The sequence below is a fragment of the Neofelis nebulosa genome, chromosome 1 (genome assembly GCF_028018385.1).
Source record: "Neofelis nebulosa isolate mNeoNeb1 chromosome 1, mNeoNeb1.pri, whole genome shotgun sequence".
Taxonomy (NCBI): Eukaryota; Metazoa; Chordata; class Mammalia; order Carnivora; family Felidae; genus Neofelis; species Neofelis nebulosa.
This window is the reverse complement of record NC_080782.1, coordinates 131,170,599-131,188,249: the sequence shown is the minus strand read 5'-3', so window position 1 is coordinate 131,188,249 and position 17,651 is coordinate 131,170,599. Positions and strand designations below refer to the sequence as shown.

Here is a 17,651-nt window from a genome sequence, read left to right as displayed (position 1 = left end):
TCTCTCTCTCTCTGTCCCTCCCTTGCTTGTACACACTCTCTCTCTCTCTCAAAATAAATAAATAAACATTAACAAAAAGAATTATAAAGAGGTAAAATACAAAGGGCTGTGTACATTCGCTCATTTATTTATTCAACAAACATTAAATGTTCTGCTCCCTACTCTGAGCTCCTTTTTGGGGATGAGGACCTGCTTCTCATCCAGAGTGAGGTTAAGGCTTTTCACCCTTGGCTTGCTCTTCTCTGCTTTCAGAACAGGCCCTGCTGAAGGGAATCAGCGGCACCCCCAGACGACACAAGAATAGGGAGCAACTTGGCTGCCCAGTAAGAACACACCAGCACACTTTGAGGTTGCAGACTGACATGGAATCTTAATCACAATGTCTGGATTCCTTAATCGCCAGACTCCTTCCACCATAAGGAAACCACCCATTTAATGATGGTTTCAACACTAACGCACTAACGCCGCCCTTCCCCTCCCTGTTCCTTTTATCCCCGCCCCCTTATTTTTCAATGCATGCATTGTTATAGTGATAGATGCTTGTAAGCACCTTATATCCTTTTTGGAGTGAGATGGGTATCAGTGAATCCACCTGTGAGTCACCCTAGCTCAGTCTAGTTGTGCAAATTCTGTACTGCATAAGTCTGGGGCTCCCTTCTCATCATAGATGTTATAGATTTGCATATTCATTACAACTTTCCAGTAGATAAAAAATAAAGTGAAATGAAAAGGGGTATCCTTTGCTAATATGCACAAAATCACCATATGCTTTTGTACATCTACTTCCATCCATATAATCAATCATAGGAGCCAGAGTCACCCATGTGGTTGAGGGCTGCTTATACCTGCCTCAGAGACCCCAACCTCTCCTGTGGGCTCTCTCCTGCTCTCCACTATCCTGCCTGTATCGGGTCTGCTTGTGACTCTGACTCTCCCCCAGTCCCTTGAGTAGACACGATCGTCCAGACATGTTGAGGAGCCCTCTCTTCTGCCCCTATGGGACACAGCCCAGGACTCTGACCTACCTACCACAGACAGGCCAGAGCACCCGTTCCTTTAGAGGCCCTGACTAGCTGACACATCACACATATTCTAATGCACCTGTATCCCACATAAGTGCATTCTACTTTTTTATGTTTTAAGTTTATGTATTTATTTTGAGAGAGAGAGAGAGAGAGAGCATGAGTAGGGGAGGGACAGAAAGAGTAAGAATGAGAGAGAGAGAGAGAGAGAGAGAGAGAGAGAGAGAGAGAGAGAGAGAGAGAGAATCCCAAGCAGGCTCCACACTGTCAGCACAGAGCCCAACTTGGGGCTTGATCCCAAGAAACATGAGATCATTACTGAGCTGAAAACAAGAGTTGGTCACTTAACCAACTGAGCCACCCAGGCACCCCCAGCATGAGTACATTTTATACTTACCCAGCAGGGACATGGCTAAGCCACAGTGAACTGGTTTCTATGACACACTACTACATTTGCTAGCACTTAGTATTTATATTTTCTTTTTTGTAGTTTTCCACATTTTTTTCTGTCTCCAACATTTGCATGAACCTATGAGATGCTTGATGATCCTTGTGCCTCTCGCATATAAAAGACACAACAGGGGAGCCTGGGTAGTTTAGCCCATTAAGAATCCAACTCTTGATTTCAGCTCAGGTCACGATGCCAGGGTCATGGGATAGAGCCCTGCATTGGGCTCTGTGCTGAGCATGGAGCCTGCTTGGGATTTTCTCTCTCTCTCCCTCTGCCCCTCCCCTGCTCCAGAGTGCTCTCTCTCTCTCTCTCTCTCTCAAATAAAAAATAAACATTAAAAAAAAAAAGACACAACCTGGCCACAGCTTTTGGTGGGAAGGTCCTTACCCACTAGACACACAGGCGCGCGCACACACACACACACACACACACACAGGAATGTGCATGCATGCACAAGCTGTGGAACTTGGCCTCTCACATAAGGAAACATCCTGTGATCTGTACTCGGGCTCTGCCGGTAATCTTGACTCTGACTCAGAACCTGATGTTGACTTTGAACCAGAATCTGACCTTATCCCTGATCCTGAACCAGCCAGGTACGGCTTGGAATCAGGAAGATGTCCACCTCCATCATCTGCAGGTATCAGATCCCAAAGGAGAACAGGAATGGCTTGGACAAGGAGTCTCCCTGGTTGAAGAGTAAGTAACCCAGGTGGTAAAGGTGGAAAGCTGGCTTTCCCACAATGGCAGGACCATCAGACACTCTGGAGCTTCAGCAGTCTTAGAGGTAAACAGTGTTCTCTCACCCCAACAGCTCGAGGCCAGGCTGTTCCCCGACCCTCAACAAGATCTGGGATTTTCTCTGTGCTCCATCCTGGGACAGCAGCAGTTATCTGCGTGCCCAGGCAAAGACACACGGAGCCTCAAAATCCTTTGGGGAAATTCTGCTGCTCTGGTCCTGCCCAGAGAGTGCCATCTGCAAAAATGAGGATGGCCAGCAGAGGGTGCCTGGAGCCCACCATGGGACACCCAGTTAGAGAAGCAGTTAGACTCAGTCTCTACAAAAAGCCCCTCAGGGCCTGATCCAGTGCCCTATCCCTCCAAACAAGGTTTAACTAGGACCCTTGCTTAGAGCTACATATATAAGCATGAGCAACTGGGATAGATACAGCTGTTTTCATAAAGAATGACCAATGCTATGACCCCTAGTGGCGGGAAAGGCAGGAAGGATGTTGGGAGGGTCCGAAACCCCTTATTTAGCCACGTTGTGACCAGAGCCCTTCAAAGCCAGTTAACTAACAGCTTTACAGGAAGCTCAAGGCATAGGAGCCAGTAGACCTAAAGAAAAACCAAAGGCTAGTAGCATAATGAAGTTAGATAAGGAGACATGGGAGGTGACTGACAGGACTCTGGACATACCTACAATATTCTGGTTTCTGTTGAAATGAGCCCTCGGAGGAGAGGAGCTAGAGAAGTAGGAATGGGCAGTCTGTATCTGGGTTCCTCTGATGCTCTAAGGGGCTTCTATGATTGGGCAGTTCACATGGAACACTTTCCCTGTACCAAGTGTAACTAACACTTGACAGACTTGCACAACTTGTGCTTGCCCCTTCAGATCTGTCTCTCTCTCCTCCTCGCCCCTGCTCTGTGCTCCTGGCAGCTGACCTACGTGGATGACATCAAGAGGTTCTCCTGCCCTGTGACTTCTAGTTGGGTCCAGCTAGACCCAATGGGAGTACCAAGGAAAGATCAGCCAGAGGGAGGAAATGGACTTTTGGGAAGTTGCCTGCAGCCTACACTCATGAGCCTGGCCCAGCAACCTGTCTAACCTCAGGATTGTCTTGGAGCTGCCCTAGCCATGCTAAGGAACAGCCACGCCCATCTGCTTCAGAAGGGCTTCCAACACTAGGTCGCTCAGCCTGAGTCCTCAGAAGCCCTACATCCTCACTCACCCATATTGAGTCAGTCAAACATTTGCTGGCACCCCCTCTGGGCCAGTGCTGGGTGCTCAGGAACACAGACACAGACATGAGTCTGATAAAGGCCCTGCCCCTACAGATCTTATGGGGGAGAACAGGGAGCTGGGACTCAGATAGGGAAACTGACAGTGAGTCCCTGGGCTGAGGGAGTCTGCAGAAGGGGCATGTCACTTGCTGAGTGGTCAGGTGAGGAAGATAGGGTGTGGGTCTCCCCAGGTACTCAGCCAAGGGGAAGTCTGGGTGTTCAGAAGACAGAAGGAGCAAAGACTGCGGTGAAGGAATGGTTAATTCACATGGCAGCCTATGGTGGCCAGGCAGGGCATCATTCCACCCACTGGCAAGTCAGTATCCCCTGCTTAAACTTCACAGATCCCACTAGCAAGGGCGGGGGGGGGGGGGGTGGGAATGACATAGGAAGCCAGTGCCACTTTAAACTTTTATTTAAAAACTTACTTATTGGGGCACCTGAGTGGCTCAGTTGTTTGGGTGTCCACCTCTTGATTTTGGCTCAGGTCATGCTCTTGAAATCGTGGGATTGAGCCCCACGTCAGACTCCACACTGACAGCATGGAGCCTGCTTAGGATTCTCTCTCTCCCTCTTTTCCTCCCCTGCTCTCGCGTACTTACTCTCTCTCTCTCAAAATAAATAAATAAACATTAAAAAGTAATAAATAAAAAAACATTAAAAAATAAAATAAAAAAGTAAAAACTTATTAAGGGGCATCTGGCTGGCTCAGTTGGTAAAGTATACAACTCTTGATCTCAGGGTCATGGGTTCAAGCCCCACACCTGGGTAGAGGTTACTTAAAAAAATTGTTTTTAACTTACTTATTAAGATATAATTAGGATATAGTAAACTGTATTTTAATACACAGCTCAGTGTGTTTTACATTCATATAAATTCATGTAACCACCACCTAGATCAATATATAGACTATTTCCCAATACCAGAAGTCTCCCTTATGCCCCATCAATCAATAAAGCTTGCCAGAGCTGACCACTATTCTTTCTTCTATCAACTTTGACCATTTTTTTTTGGTCAGATTTTGAACTTTATACAATTGGAACTTTACAGTATATACTTTTGTGTCTGTTTCTTATACTCAGCTTTATGGCTGTGATAGCCATGCATCTTGCCATTTGTGACAGTATATCATCCTGTGTCACTGCTATGTAGTATTTTATAGTTTGAATATACCATAATTTATCCATTCTATGGTTGGTAGACATTTGGGCTGTTTCCAGTTTTGAATTATTTTACATAAAACTGCTTTTCATATGTTCACACATGTCTTGTAGCAGAAATAAACACTCATTTATGTTGAGTATAATCAAATTCCAGGAATGGAACTGCTGGGTCATAGGATATGCATATATTTAGCTAGAGTAGCTACTTCCAGTCATTTTTTCTAGATGGTTGCACAAATTACACTCCCAGCTGCAATGTATGAAAACTCCAGTTACTCCATATCTTTGCCAATATTTGGTATTGTTAGCCTTTTCTTTTATTTTTATCCTTTGTTTTTTCCTTCTCTTCTTCTCTTCTCTTCTCTTCTCTTCTCTTCTCTTCTCTTCTCTTCTCTTTTCTTCTCTTTTTCTCTCCTAGTGCATAACTCTTATTCCTAGGACGCATCCCTCTCTCCTAGGGTGTGATTCTTCTGGGAGGGACTCAGCTGAAAACCTGGGTGTTTACCAAAGACTCTTCACCTTGGCAGAACATGAATTCCAATTTGTGTCCCTAACATGTTGAAGCTGCTAGAACTATTGCTCAGTTCTTTACCCTCAAGCTGCTGTTTAGAAATAGGCCAATAAATTCAAAAGAATTTGTTCACTGGGCTCCTTCTCTGATATATCCTCCTTTCCACAGTCCTCTGTCCCTAAGTCCTAGTCTCTTTGGCATTCCTGAACTCCAACCTCCCTATCCCCAGTCTGGTAAGACTCATGCTTTCTGCTTGGTCTTCTCTCCCACCCATGCAACCATGTATGAAACGCCCCCAGAGAAAATGCCAGGGTAAATGTGGAACTCACTGCACATTATTCCCTTTATTCAAGGACCATAATCCTTCAATTCTTACCTATACTGGTTGTTCTCCAATGCCCTCAAATATTAGTTTTATATATCTTGTCCAATTTTCATAGTTGTTTTTGGCAGGAGGATTAATACAGCTTACCATTATGACCAGAAATAGAAACTTTATTCAGTATAATTCTGATGACAGATTAGAACAAACTGGAAATAGGTAAGCCCCTAGTGGCCCAGCTGCTTTCACTAAATCTTAGATGCTTACACATGTGGCATCTGATCCACATCCTGAATTAGAGCTCCCTATCTTCCTTTCCTTTCCCTTCTTCTTTTAAACTTTTATTGGATTCCAATCATGACTGAGTAATTGGTAATAAATTTACTTCCCTAATGTAAACAACTATAAAACTAGATAAGACATTTATAGCAACTGATTACAGGCATTAGACATCAAATAGCCTTCATCCTTGAGAAGGAAAACACAAGGTGAATTCCACATTCACTAAAGTTCTTTGCCTGAGGCACTTTCCAAACTATAATAGAGAGAAGTGGACCCCAAATGGTTCAGTGGTCTCACTGAGTACAGGAAACAGATATCAAAGATAAGAGATGATGAATTGGCTGAATTTTGGGGGCAGGGCATCAAAGAGAAGGTAACCACATGGAGAAGGAGCACTAGAAATATGAATAGAAGTTGTCTTGAGATTTTGTCTAAGTTGCACATGTGCAGGGAAAGGATTCATGAGGACTGGTGGCTTAAAAACTCTGGGTTTGAGAGAGCCAAAGCATAAGAGACTCTTAAAAACTGAGAACAAACTGAGGGTTGATGGGCGATGGGAGGGAGGGGAGGGTGGGTGATGGGTATTGAGGAGGGCACCTTTTGGGATGAGCACTGGGTGTTGTATGGAAACCAATTTGACAATAAATTTCATATATTGAAAAAAAAATAAATACATAAATAAATAAACATTTTTAAAAATTAAAAGAAAAACTCTGGGTCTGTGTGGTGCCTGGCTGACTCAATCGGTGGGCCAAGTGACTCTTGATGTTAGGATCATGAGTTTGAGCTCCATGTTGGGTATGGAGACTACTTAAAAAAAAACAAAAAACAAAAAACAAAACAAAACAACAACAACAACAAAAACTATAGGTCTATGAAGTAATGGGGATTCCAGAAGCCACACAGTGATAAGACATGTTCTGGCCAGCCAGAGTGGAAAGACTTTGCTGAACACCCTGAACATTTAATTAAAATCATAGAAAGTCCATGTCTTAGGAATAGAACTATTCTAGCCATTTTGTATGCCCTACTTTACACTCACCTTAACAAAGCCTAAAATCAAGCCTCAACAGGATCATATCAAGCCTTAAGTAAATTTACTGCCTAACAAAACAAACTCAATGTTCTGTAAAGGAGACAGCATAATCCGGACTCTCAACAATTCCCAGAATACAATCAAATATTGTCAGGCACGTGAAGAAGCAGGAACATGTAATTCATAACCAGAGAAAAAATAATGAATAGAAACAGATCCAGAGATAATAGAGATACTGGAATTAGTGGATGAGAACTTTAAAACAGCTATTGTAATATATCCAAGAATTTTAAATGCCAAGCTGTATATAATAAATATACAGATGAATCATCTCAGCAGAAAAATTAAAATTAAAATTTTACTAGATAGGCTTAAGAGTAGACAGGACACTGAAAAAAAATATTTCAGTGAACTTGAAGTCAAGTCAATAGAAACTATCTAAATGGAAACACAGGGAAACATATACAATAGAAAGAAAAAGAGCTAAAAACAGAAAACAAACAAACAAAAAACAAGAGAACCTCAGTGAAATGACATTGAGACAATATCAAGCCATCTAATATACATAAAAGTGGAGTCCCAGAAGAGGAGAGATTGAAGCAAAATTAAAAAGAAAAAAAAGGAACTGAAATTCTAAATTTGGTTGTAAAAATTTTTAACTCACCATTGCAAGACGTTTAGGATTATAAAACCCCAAATGGGATAAAGACAAAGGAAACCACACCTAGGTGTACTACAGCCAAAAATCTTAAAACCAAAGACAACATCTTTAAAACAATGAAAAAACACATTACATTAAGAGAAACAATGATAAAGATTACTATTTTCCTTTCATCAGAAATAAAGAATGCCAAAAAATGTGGAAACAAAGAACGATATATTAAATATTAAACATGCTAGGAAGAAAAAAAAAAAACCAACCTAGAATTCCATATCCAGAGAAATAATCTTTAAAAAGGGAAGGAGAGGAGCATCTGGGTAGCTAGGTTGGTTGAGCCCCATCTCTTGATTTTGGCTCAGATCATGATTCCAGGGTCATGCAACTGAGCCTCACATCTCCTGGGGCTCTGTGCTGAGCATGGAGCCTGTTTAAGATTCTCTCTCTCCCTCTGCCCCCCTCTTCCCCTCGTGTGCGCATGCATGCATGTATGTGCGTGCTCTCTCTCCCTCTGATTAAATAAATAAATAAGGAAGGAGAAATAAAGATATTTTTAGATTAATTAAAAGAAAGCTGAGAGAATTCATCATCTGTGGACCTGCACTACCAGAAATTATTGAGGCTGAAAAGAAGTGATACATGACAGAAATTTGGCTCTAAAAAAAGGAACAAAGACTATCAGTAAATATAGTAAGTAAATATAAAATGGGTTTTTTCTTAAATTATTTAAGAAAACTTAGCAAAAATAGTAACTATGTATTACAGAGTTGATAACCTTTGTAGAAGTTAATGTACCAGGACACTTACATTAAGGAAGAGAGGAAAAAAAGGAAGTATGTTATTGCAAGGTTCTTACATTATATAAGAAGCAATGTTTATCCTTCATTCCCTGCCTTTATTTTCCATTTTATTATCCTCATTCCTCTACTTATAAAATACAATACAAGTTTATTTATATAAAATTACTATTAAAAAATAAAACTTAATCAAAATTCAAAATTAAAATACTTAACAGAAAATGTATATTTCCCAAAGTGCTATTGTCAGCAACTAACAACTATCAAGAGTTTACAGTATGTTTCTGATACTTTTTATCCATATGTAATAGGAAAATATATTTAATATGTTTACCTTGATGAAAAAGATGTTTATTATAAAAATATTTATCTATATTTTCTACCAGCCCTTGTGTTTAAGTATACAAAAAAATAGTTTGTATTGGAAATATTGTAAATCAATTTGTGAGTCATTTTATAGTGTGGAGAAGTATATAGTATGTAGGATTATCACCATTTAAAAAAACTTTTTTTAATGTTCATTTATTTTTTAGAAACTGACTGAGTGCACGTGAGGGAGGGGCAGAGAGGGAGACACAGAATCTGAAGCAGGCTCCAAGCTCTGAGCTCTCAGCCTGACATGGGGCTCAAACCCATAAACCGTGAGATCACGACCTGAGCCAAATTCAGACACTTAAGTAACTGAGCCACCCAGGCACCCCGGATTATAACCATTTTTTTGTGTGTGTAGATAATAAATGGCCCCAACCTGATTTACTGAATAAACTACTCCTTATCCTCTGAATTAAGATGTTTCCTTTATCACTTACATTGAGCTCCCCTTTTGTTCTCCTGATGTATTTTTTCCTGTGGTTCCACCACATTCTAAACTACTTTAGCTTTATCACTCACTTAGATGCCTATAAGGACAAATCTTAGTTTATTAGTCTTTTAATCCAATTTTTGGTTTTTCATCCTCTTTTTGTGTTCCCAAACTCAGTTCCAATGCGGAAGGATTCCCCTCCAACACAATACCAAGCAATGCTCAGACACCAGCAGGATGTCCAAGAATTCAACTCAATTCTGACATTAACTACCCAGAGATAGCATGAGATTCCACAGATCAAGGGCTCAGTCCTATCCGACTGCCCTCCTCCCAGGTACACAGGGCAAGGTATGGGGAAAGGGTGCAGAGCTTCCAGGCCCTCTCCAGGAACGCCACTCTCACCCATCTCCATGTGTTCACCACACAGAAGCTCTCAGAACCCAGTGCTTTTGGCTTTTTATGGAGGCTTCATTGCATAGCCATGATTGACTAAGTCATTGATCATAGGCTGCTTTAACCTGTCCCTCTCCCCTCTCTGCTTCCCAGAGGTGGAGAAGGGGTGGAATTGAAGGTTCCAGTCTTCTAATCCTACTTTGTCCTCCTAGCAACTAGTGCCCCTTCTGCCCCCCACCCCACCCTTGGGTAGAAAGCAAAAGTCACCTTCGTTAACATAACAAAAGACACACACATTTATCACTTTTATCGCAGGAAATTCCTAGGGTTCTAGGAGGTGTGAGCCAGGAACACTGGATGAAAACCAGATACAAATGCAAAATATATTTCAGTAATCTGAATGACAAAACATATATTTTTTTATAAATCGCAATATCACACATCCATATTTACTCTTTCAGTTGAGCCTCAGCGTCATCTTGTCCATTTTTCCCACCCAAATGAAGTTTGATTGGAATTGCGCTTTAAATTAATAAAATTAAAATGTTGAGTTTTCCAGGCATGTAACATATGTGTCTATTTGTTTTAAGTTTATTTATTTATTTTGAGAAAGAGAGAGAGAGAAAGAGCACAACTGGAGGGGCAGAGAACAAAGGAGAGAGAAAATCCCAAACAGGTTCTGCCCTGTCAGCACAGAACCTGATACAGGGCTGGAACCCACGAACTGAACTGTGAGATCATGACCTGAGCTTAAAACAAGAGTCAGCCTCTTAAGGGGTGCCTGGGTGGCTCAGTCAGTTAAGCGTCTGACTTTGGCTCAAGTCATGATCTCGCACTCCGTGAGTTTGAGCCGTGCATCAGGCTCTGTACTGACAGCTCAGAGCCTGGAGCCTGCTTCAGATTCTGGGTCTCCCTCTCTCTAACCCTCCCCCATTCATGCTGTCTCTCCCTGTCTCAAAAATAAATAAACGTTAAAAAAAAAAAATTAAAGAGTCAGCCTCTTAACCAACTGAGCCACCCAGGCGCCTCAGACGTATGTGTCTATTTATTTTTCTTTTATATCTATCCTAGAGTGAAGATTATATGCCTTTCATGTGCCCAAGTGAGTTTCTAGATATTTCTCATGAGTCACTGTGAGTGTGAATGGTAAATTATTTTCATCATATTTTCTAAGTTGCAACTTGACACTTTTAAAAACTATTAAAATCTATATACATATACAAACTTATCATATTCTGCTCCACCTGACTTGATCCCCCTACTAATTATAATAGTTTTCAACCAATTTTCTCCTGGTTTTTATGGAGGCACAATCACAATATCATCTGCTGGTAATGATCATTTTGACTCTATTAATTATTTCTTTTACTTAACCATTATTTCTTTTTCTCACCTTTTTGTCACCTTTAGGACATCCAGAGAAATACTGTGCAAATACAATACAGGGTAGTGAAAGGGCATTGTTTGGATCTTGACATTAATGGAAATTTTATAGCGTTGAGTCCAGTATTGGCTTTTGCTTTCCAATATACATTCTTTAAAATGCTGGGGTGCCTGGGTGGCTCAGTCAGTTAAGCGTCCGGCTTTGGCTCCGGGCATGATCTCACGGATCGTGAGTTGGAGCCCCGCGTCAGGCTCCATGCTGACAGCTCAGAGCCTGGAGCCTGCTCTGGATTCAGTGTCTCCCTTTCTCTCTGCCCCTTCCCTGCTTATGTTCTCTCTCTTTCTCTCACTCTCTCAAAAATAAATAAACACTTTAAAAAATTAAAAAATAAAATGCTAAGAACATTTCCTTCTCTTCATGATTTTCCAGCTGTTTACTGTGAATGATTGGTAAATTTAATCAAATGCCTTTTGAGGGTTTTTCTTTCCTTTTAAATTATTAATCAATGGATTTTGTAATATTAAACTAACCTTGTAGTCTGGGAAAATCTCCAAGTTGGTAACTATTTTAACATACTATGGAAGCCAATTTGTTATATTCACAAATTTGATGGACCTGTCATTTTCTTGCAGGGATTCTATCTTGGTGGTAGCATAATAAATAGATCTTCACAAGATTATGGACGCTCTCCATCTCTGCCTGGCTCTGGAACATCACGGTTCTCTGAGGGAGACTGTTTGTGCTCCTTCTTTGGGCCAACAGTGCTTCATGCTTGAATGCCAATTGTCACAGCCCTTTGTGGTCAGCTAACCCTGGACACAGCTACTTCTCAGGGTCTGCTGGTCCCAGAGTTCTGGACAGTGCCCATTCTAACACTTGGTGCATTCCTAGTCCAGACCTGCCATTTTCTCTTCCTCTTCTCTGAAGTGAGACAGTTCTTGTTTAATTCTCAGCCCATAGAAGTTGTCATTAGACGTTCTTTTGAAGTGACCCTGGCTTCTCATGTGGGAGAGGCATGTCCCCTCCCCATTGCTTAGGCAAGACTGCCTTCCCACAAATTCGGTGGTCTCACAGGCAGCAAACAATCTGATCAGGCGTCCTCTCAGTGGGGGTTCAAGTCACATGTATGCTTTTGCCATTGTGAGCGGGTATGAGAGATGTGGGGTGTGAGTGCAGCCCCTGCCTCTAGGGTTCTTCCTTCCACTGCGTGCTGCCAAGCCTGGGTCTGCACAGCTATGGACCTAGCCTTGGAAGGGAAAGTAAGTGGAAAAGGATTTTGAAGATTCTTGAAAGCCAAGAAAATAGCCACCCAGGACATGAGACTGCCCATGGGCCTGGAGTAGCCTCAGCCCAGCTTCACCCTTGCAGGCTTGGATCTAGCTCTTCCTGCTCTAATCCCCATGGCCCCTTGCACCTGGATTCCCAGACTCCTGGGCCAGCTGGCAGCTGCTACACTCTGGTGGCAGAGCTCTGTCCCCACTCTCCCAGCAACACAGGCAGCCAGGCTCACACCAGGTGGCCACAGCTGGGGTGTCCTATGGCCAGGCCCGGAGGTGAGGTCAGTTAGAACATTCCTGCCAGCCGGGTGATTCAGCCACGAGAGGAACCACAGGCACCAGTGGGCAGTGCTGTGTACCTCTGGCAGGACACTTCACTGAGACCAATCAGTGACTAAAGGACCTGGTGCTTTAAGGCAGCCATAAGTCATAGGACGGGGCTGGAAGGACAGGCTGGAGACAGGCCTAGGCTGGCTGGACTCCCAGTGAAGACTTTGCTGCCTTCACTAATCTCATTGTGGTCCCCAGGACCCCTCAGAACAGGGGACAGAGTCAAACCTACACCAACAAGAAAATCATGGGGGGCGTCTGGCTGGCTCAGTAGAGCATGCAATTCTTGGTCTCAGGGTCATGAGTTCCAGCCCCTTGTTGGGTGTAGAGATTACTTAGAAAATAAAGGGGGACCTGAGTGGCTCAGTTGGTTAAGCATTCTACTCTTGATTTCGGCCCAGGTCATGATCTCATGGTTCGTGAGATGGAGACCCACATCGAGCTCTGCACTGACTGCATGGAGCCTGCTTAGGATTCTCCCTCTTTCTCTGCCCCTCCCTCCACTTGTGCTCTCTCTGTTTTCCTCAAAATAAATAAACAAAAACTTTTTTAAAAATTTAAAAATAATGAAAAATAAAATTCATGAGGGATGGGGACTGTGGAGGTCTAGCCCGAGGAAGTGGGCCAGGAAGCCTAGAATTTGAATCTTTGAAGTTATCTACAAATGATGCTGTACATTTTGTGTGTGTGTTACAAACACTTAATTGTGCAGTACTCAGGGCTAAAACAGTACCTGACACATAAAAGGCTCCTAAAACCATTTGAATATTTTATTAAGTAGAACTAAATAAAAAATTTTGTTGAATAAGTGAGCAAAGCATAAACAGCATAGGCCAGGCAGGGGCACCTGGGTGGCTCAGTCCGTTAAGCATTGGATGCTTGATTTCAGCTCAGAGCCCAGTCTGGGTCTCAATCCCACGAGCCCTGAAATGATGACCTGAACTAGGGCCTGCTTGGGATTCTCTATCTCCCTCTCTCTCTCTCTCAACACACACACACAATAAACAAATAAACATTAAAAAATAAACAACATAGGCCATAACTCTTAGAACACTATTTTTACTTTACTTTCATTTTTGTGTTTCTGGAAGCCTAGAGATATGGAAGTGGCCTGGATCTCTCTAGCTCTTTAAGAGGTCCTGGATATCAGCACTAGAGGTCAGGAAGAGGAGCAGGGTCCTCAGCCCAGAGATCTAAGTGCCCTGGGAGGCCACTTCTGAATGAGTCTGTGAATATGTGAACTGGGGCGGGGCTCCAATCCAGGCCTAGGCAGTGAGTCCCAAACTGACAGATGAGTGGTGGTGTGTGTATAAGGAGCCCCAGTATCTAGATTTCACACACCCCATGCTTGTTTCCTCTTTGTTATCCCTTCGCCTTTGGTGGAGCCTTACTCACACCTGACAGCCATGTCTCCCTCCCTGATCTGAGAAGGGGAGGGTCCTGCATCCCTGCTTGTGCCAGAGCATGGTGATGGTCAGGCCAAAGCCACGAGTCTCCAAGGCACAGAATGAGCACATAGTCCGTGCTCCACGATTCTTCTGCTGCTCGGCCTGGAGGAGCTGATTTATAAAAGGAGGCTCCTTCTCTGCACAGAGATCAGCATGGTTGGCTGATAGAAGTCCTCAACTGTCAGGGGAAGCTGGAAACCTAAGAACCCCTGGGTCGGGCTTTTCTATGGAGGATACAGGTAGAATTGAGCCATCTGGTGCCAGGGGAGGCTGGGTAATTTAGGGCAGGCTGCCTGCACAACTCGAGCCTGAATGACAAGTAGGATAGAAGGTAAGAATGGAGGTAACCTTGTGGCAGAGCAAACCCAAGGTGCCTTTATAAGCTGCCTTCTTGAGGCCCCAGCTGCACAACACTCAATCCCACTCAATCTCACTGCCACCGCCAACAGCCTGTTTTGTCACTTCCCTGCCTGGGCTGGCTGAGCTGCCCTCTGGCTCTCCCACTGTCTGCTGCCTCCCCCTTGTGTGTGATGCCACTCCTCCCAACACCCTCCACTCCCAAGCCTCAGGGCCAGGGCCTCCCTGGGCCCAGCTGGGTAAACCTGCCCCTGCCCTGCTGCCTGGCAGCCCCTTTGTTGGGACCCAGAGCAGACAGGTTTTCTCTGTGAAAATAGACACAAAGCAGGTCTGACAGGGGTGCTGTTGGAGGTTGTCAGTAGGACTCAGATACATCCAGTCCCTGCTGCAAAAGGCATGGCATAAAGCCACGAGGGCAGGGTCTTAAGCTCCAGATGAACTGCTTAGGAGCTGTGTCACCTTGAGGTGGTCACTCACCCTCCCCAAGGCTCAGTTTCCTAACAGGAATTGGTTCTGCTTTTGTGTCTGTCATGGAATTTGGCTCAGACCCAGGAAATCAGCTTCAATTGTTAGAGTCAGCTCTGTCCCTGTTTGGACTCTCAGAGACTGACTCCCTCTGGAGACACTAGCTCTCAGCCCCCAGAGGAGACCCAGCAGGGCAGGGAGTCGCCACCCCACTTCCAAGTCCAGTTAATCAAGTCTAGGCTACACACACAGCAGGTACTCCGTAAGTGTTTGTTGGGGGATCAAATAGCACAAAACCAGAGCTGGGAAACTCCCTTGGTCACAGACACGCCCTCCCCTACATGTTCTGTGGCACCAAACACAGCTCAAAGGCCAGCTTTGTTGCCTCCTTGACTGAGTCCTGTCAACCTCAGGACCTCAGCTCACCTCACAGGCTACACAACCCCACATTTCCTTTTGTATAGTGCCTGCTGTCCATGCTCCTGACTGCCTCTGCTCCTTTCAGAGCCCTTCAAACCCTGCCTCAGGCCTGTCCAGGCTCCCTATTACTGTAGGCTCAAGTCCTAGCCCTACAGAAGGCCTGCACAGCCCCTCCTCATCCAGCCTTGCCACATGTTGCTGTTCTCTCCATCCTACAGACTCTCAGAGTCCTGGTCTTGACTAGCAGGTCTCTTGGAGAGCAGACCTCTGGGTGACCAGAAGCTATGGGGCCTGGAGCCAGGTCAAACAGGCCACCCTAAAATGGGGGCTTCTCAGGTTCTTCCTTGGTTGTCCTCTGGGGCCCTGCAGTGGTCAGTACTGTGGACTGGGTGTCTGGTAAAGAGGGGATGCCCATTCAGGGATTTAAATCCCCTTGGAATCCAGACTATTGACTGGGGAGAGGGAGCTGGGCCTTCAGGAAGAGATGCATTGGCCTGAGGAGCTGAGTCTGAATGGGCAAGACTCCATTCAGAGACCTATGGCCACTGGACCAGGATGGGGCGGGTCAGGGTCTGAGCTTTCTGACCAACCTCTAGCAACCTCACAGGAAGGTATCCTCATGGGATGCTCCACTACCTTCACTCTACCCCCACCCAGGTCCGCTTCCTACACTGGGCACTCCCTAGGTTGGCCTCACCCTCAGTCTGAGGTTGTTCTTGTCCTAGAACTTCCCTCCCCCTTCCCCTCGCCTCAGCCCCAAGGGCATCTTCCAGAGGCTTCTTCTCCTGCTGGAGCTTGCCAGCCCATTGAGGAAAAAGCATTGTGGTTTCTCCTGACCTTGGACAGACCCGACTGTTCACAGAGGACCTGGGCATAATGCCTGAGCCACTTGGAGCCCCTGAAGGACAGCGTCACTGAGTGTGGACTCCAGGGCAGCAGAGGCAGAAGTCTTCCTGCTTCTTGGCCCCTCATGCCCTCCCTCCTTCTCTCTGGGTAGTGGCCAAGGGGTGAGCTGAGATTATAGTTCCTATAACAATGATAATGCTATTTAATAGCAAATGTTTTTGAACACACTCTGTGTGCCAGATGCTCTGCTGGGTGCTGGAGAAACATAAATAAATAAGATAGACACAGCCCCTGCCCCCATGGATGCCTTGATCCCAGCTCTGGGCAGGCACTGGCCATGGCATATGAAAAGCACTCAGTACATATTTGTTGAATACATAGAGAATGCATGAAATGAACAGTCTGGTTATATCCAACAACACAGATGCCTATGGTGGTGTGTAATGAACAAGTGAAGTCCACTAGGGCAGAGGTGAGGTATGATCCAGCTGCCACCCATCTCCACCTTGGAGAGGACTCCCAGACCCTATAATTGCCACTTGACATGGTGCCCTACATGATAGGGATTCAGTAACACAGCACCCCCCAGGAACAACACCATTAAGAGTGAAATGAAATTCTGAGGGCTTCCTGGAGGAAGTATCAGGGACGGGTTGGAAGCAGCTTGTCTGACCTACTACTCAGGACACAGCGTACCTCAGGAGTGAAACCACAGTGTGGCTCTTAAGAAGGTCTGCCCCTAGGGGTGCCTGGGTGTCTCAGTCAGTTAAATGTCTGACCCAGCTGCAGCACACGTCATGATCTCACAGTGCGTGAGTTCAAGCTCTGTGTTAGGCTCTGCACTGTCAGTGTGGAGGCTGCTTGGCAGTCTCTCTCTCTCCCCTCTCTATCGGGCTTGCTCTCTCTCTCAAAATAAATAAATATACATTAAAAAAAAAAAAAAAGGCCTGTCCCCAGTCTCTAGGAGCACAGTCTGCCCAGGCTGTGTCCTGTGGAGGGCACTGTCAGAAATGGGACTCAGATGTCATCAAAGACCCACTATGGGGAATAACTGGCATGGACTCTGGAACTCACCCAGAAACTGCACAATGAAATGGGCAAATTTATGTACAGATTCTAGAAGAGCCACTCCCCACCCGCCACGCATCTTCAACTCTGTGATAGACACCCTCAGAGATGAATTATACTGACCAAATGTTAAAGGGCTAGGAAAGTCATATTCAAGAGGACTACTTCTAGAAGGGAGAAATATGCTTCCCTAAAAAGGAAGTAAACTGGAAGGCAATGAAGTGATTTCAGGATGAGCCACTGACATTTCTCTGCCAGCTGAACAGACAACAGCACCCCACCTCCCAGAGAGGCATCCATGTTCCACCCTAAAGGCATCCCCCCATTCCTTGGACTACCCTGAGTTTGTGCCTCTTGAATGGCCCTCCTTCTTGGGGGTTTTAAGAGATCCCATGGACACACCTCACCCCATAGCCTGTTAGCCTCCTCCAAGGGTGGAGTCCTTACCAAAACTTGAGGGCACACAGCCGTTGTCAAGAATGGCTAAAGTAGAACCTGGAGAAGGAAACAGTGTTGCCTTGATGTAGCCAAACACAAAGTGTCCAGGGGAGCCAGAGGGTAGTAGGTGTACTCTGGCCAAGCCATGATACCTGCAAAGGCCATTCACGGACA

General features: G+C 44.7%; 1 long non-coding RNA gene across 3 annotated transcripts in view; it reads right to left on the bottom strand.

Annotated features, from left to right (window-relative positions):
- Positions 1-10,198: 10,198 nt before the first annotated feature.
- The window catches only part of LOC131516185 (uncharacterized), a 36,123-nt gene continuing 28,670 nt past the window's right edge, over positions 10,199-17,651 (bottom strand). For 2 of the 3 annotated variants that reach the window (XR_009263930.1, XR_009263929.1), the window contains exon 3: positions 10,199-11,749. This is a non-coding gene — a long non-coding RNA (uncharacterized LOC131516185). Of the gene's footprint in view, positions 11,750-13,478; positions 14,021-17,651 lie in introns of those variants that run through there. The other variant, XR_009263931.1, reaches the window with a different exon arrangement.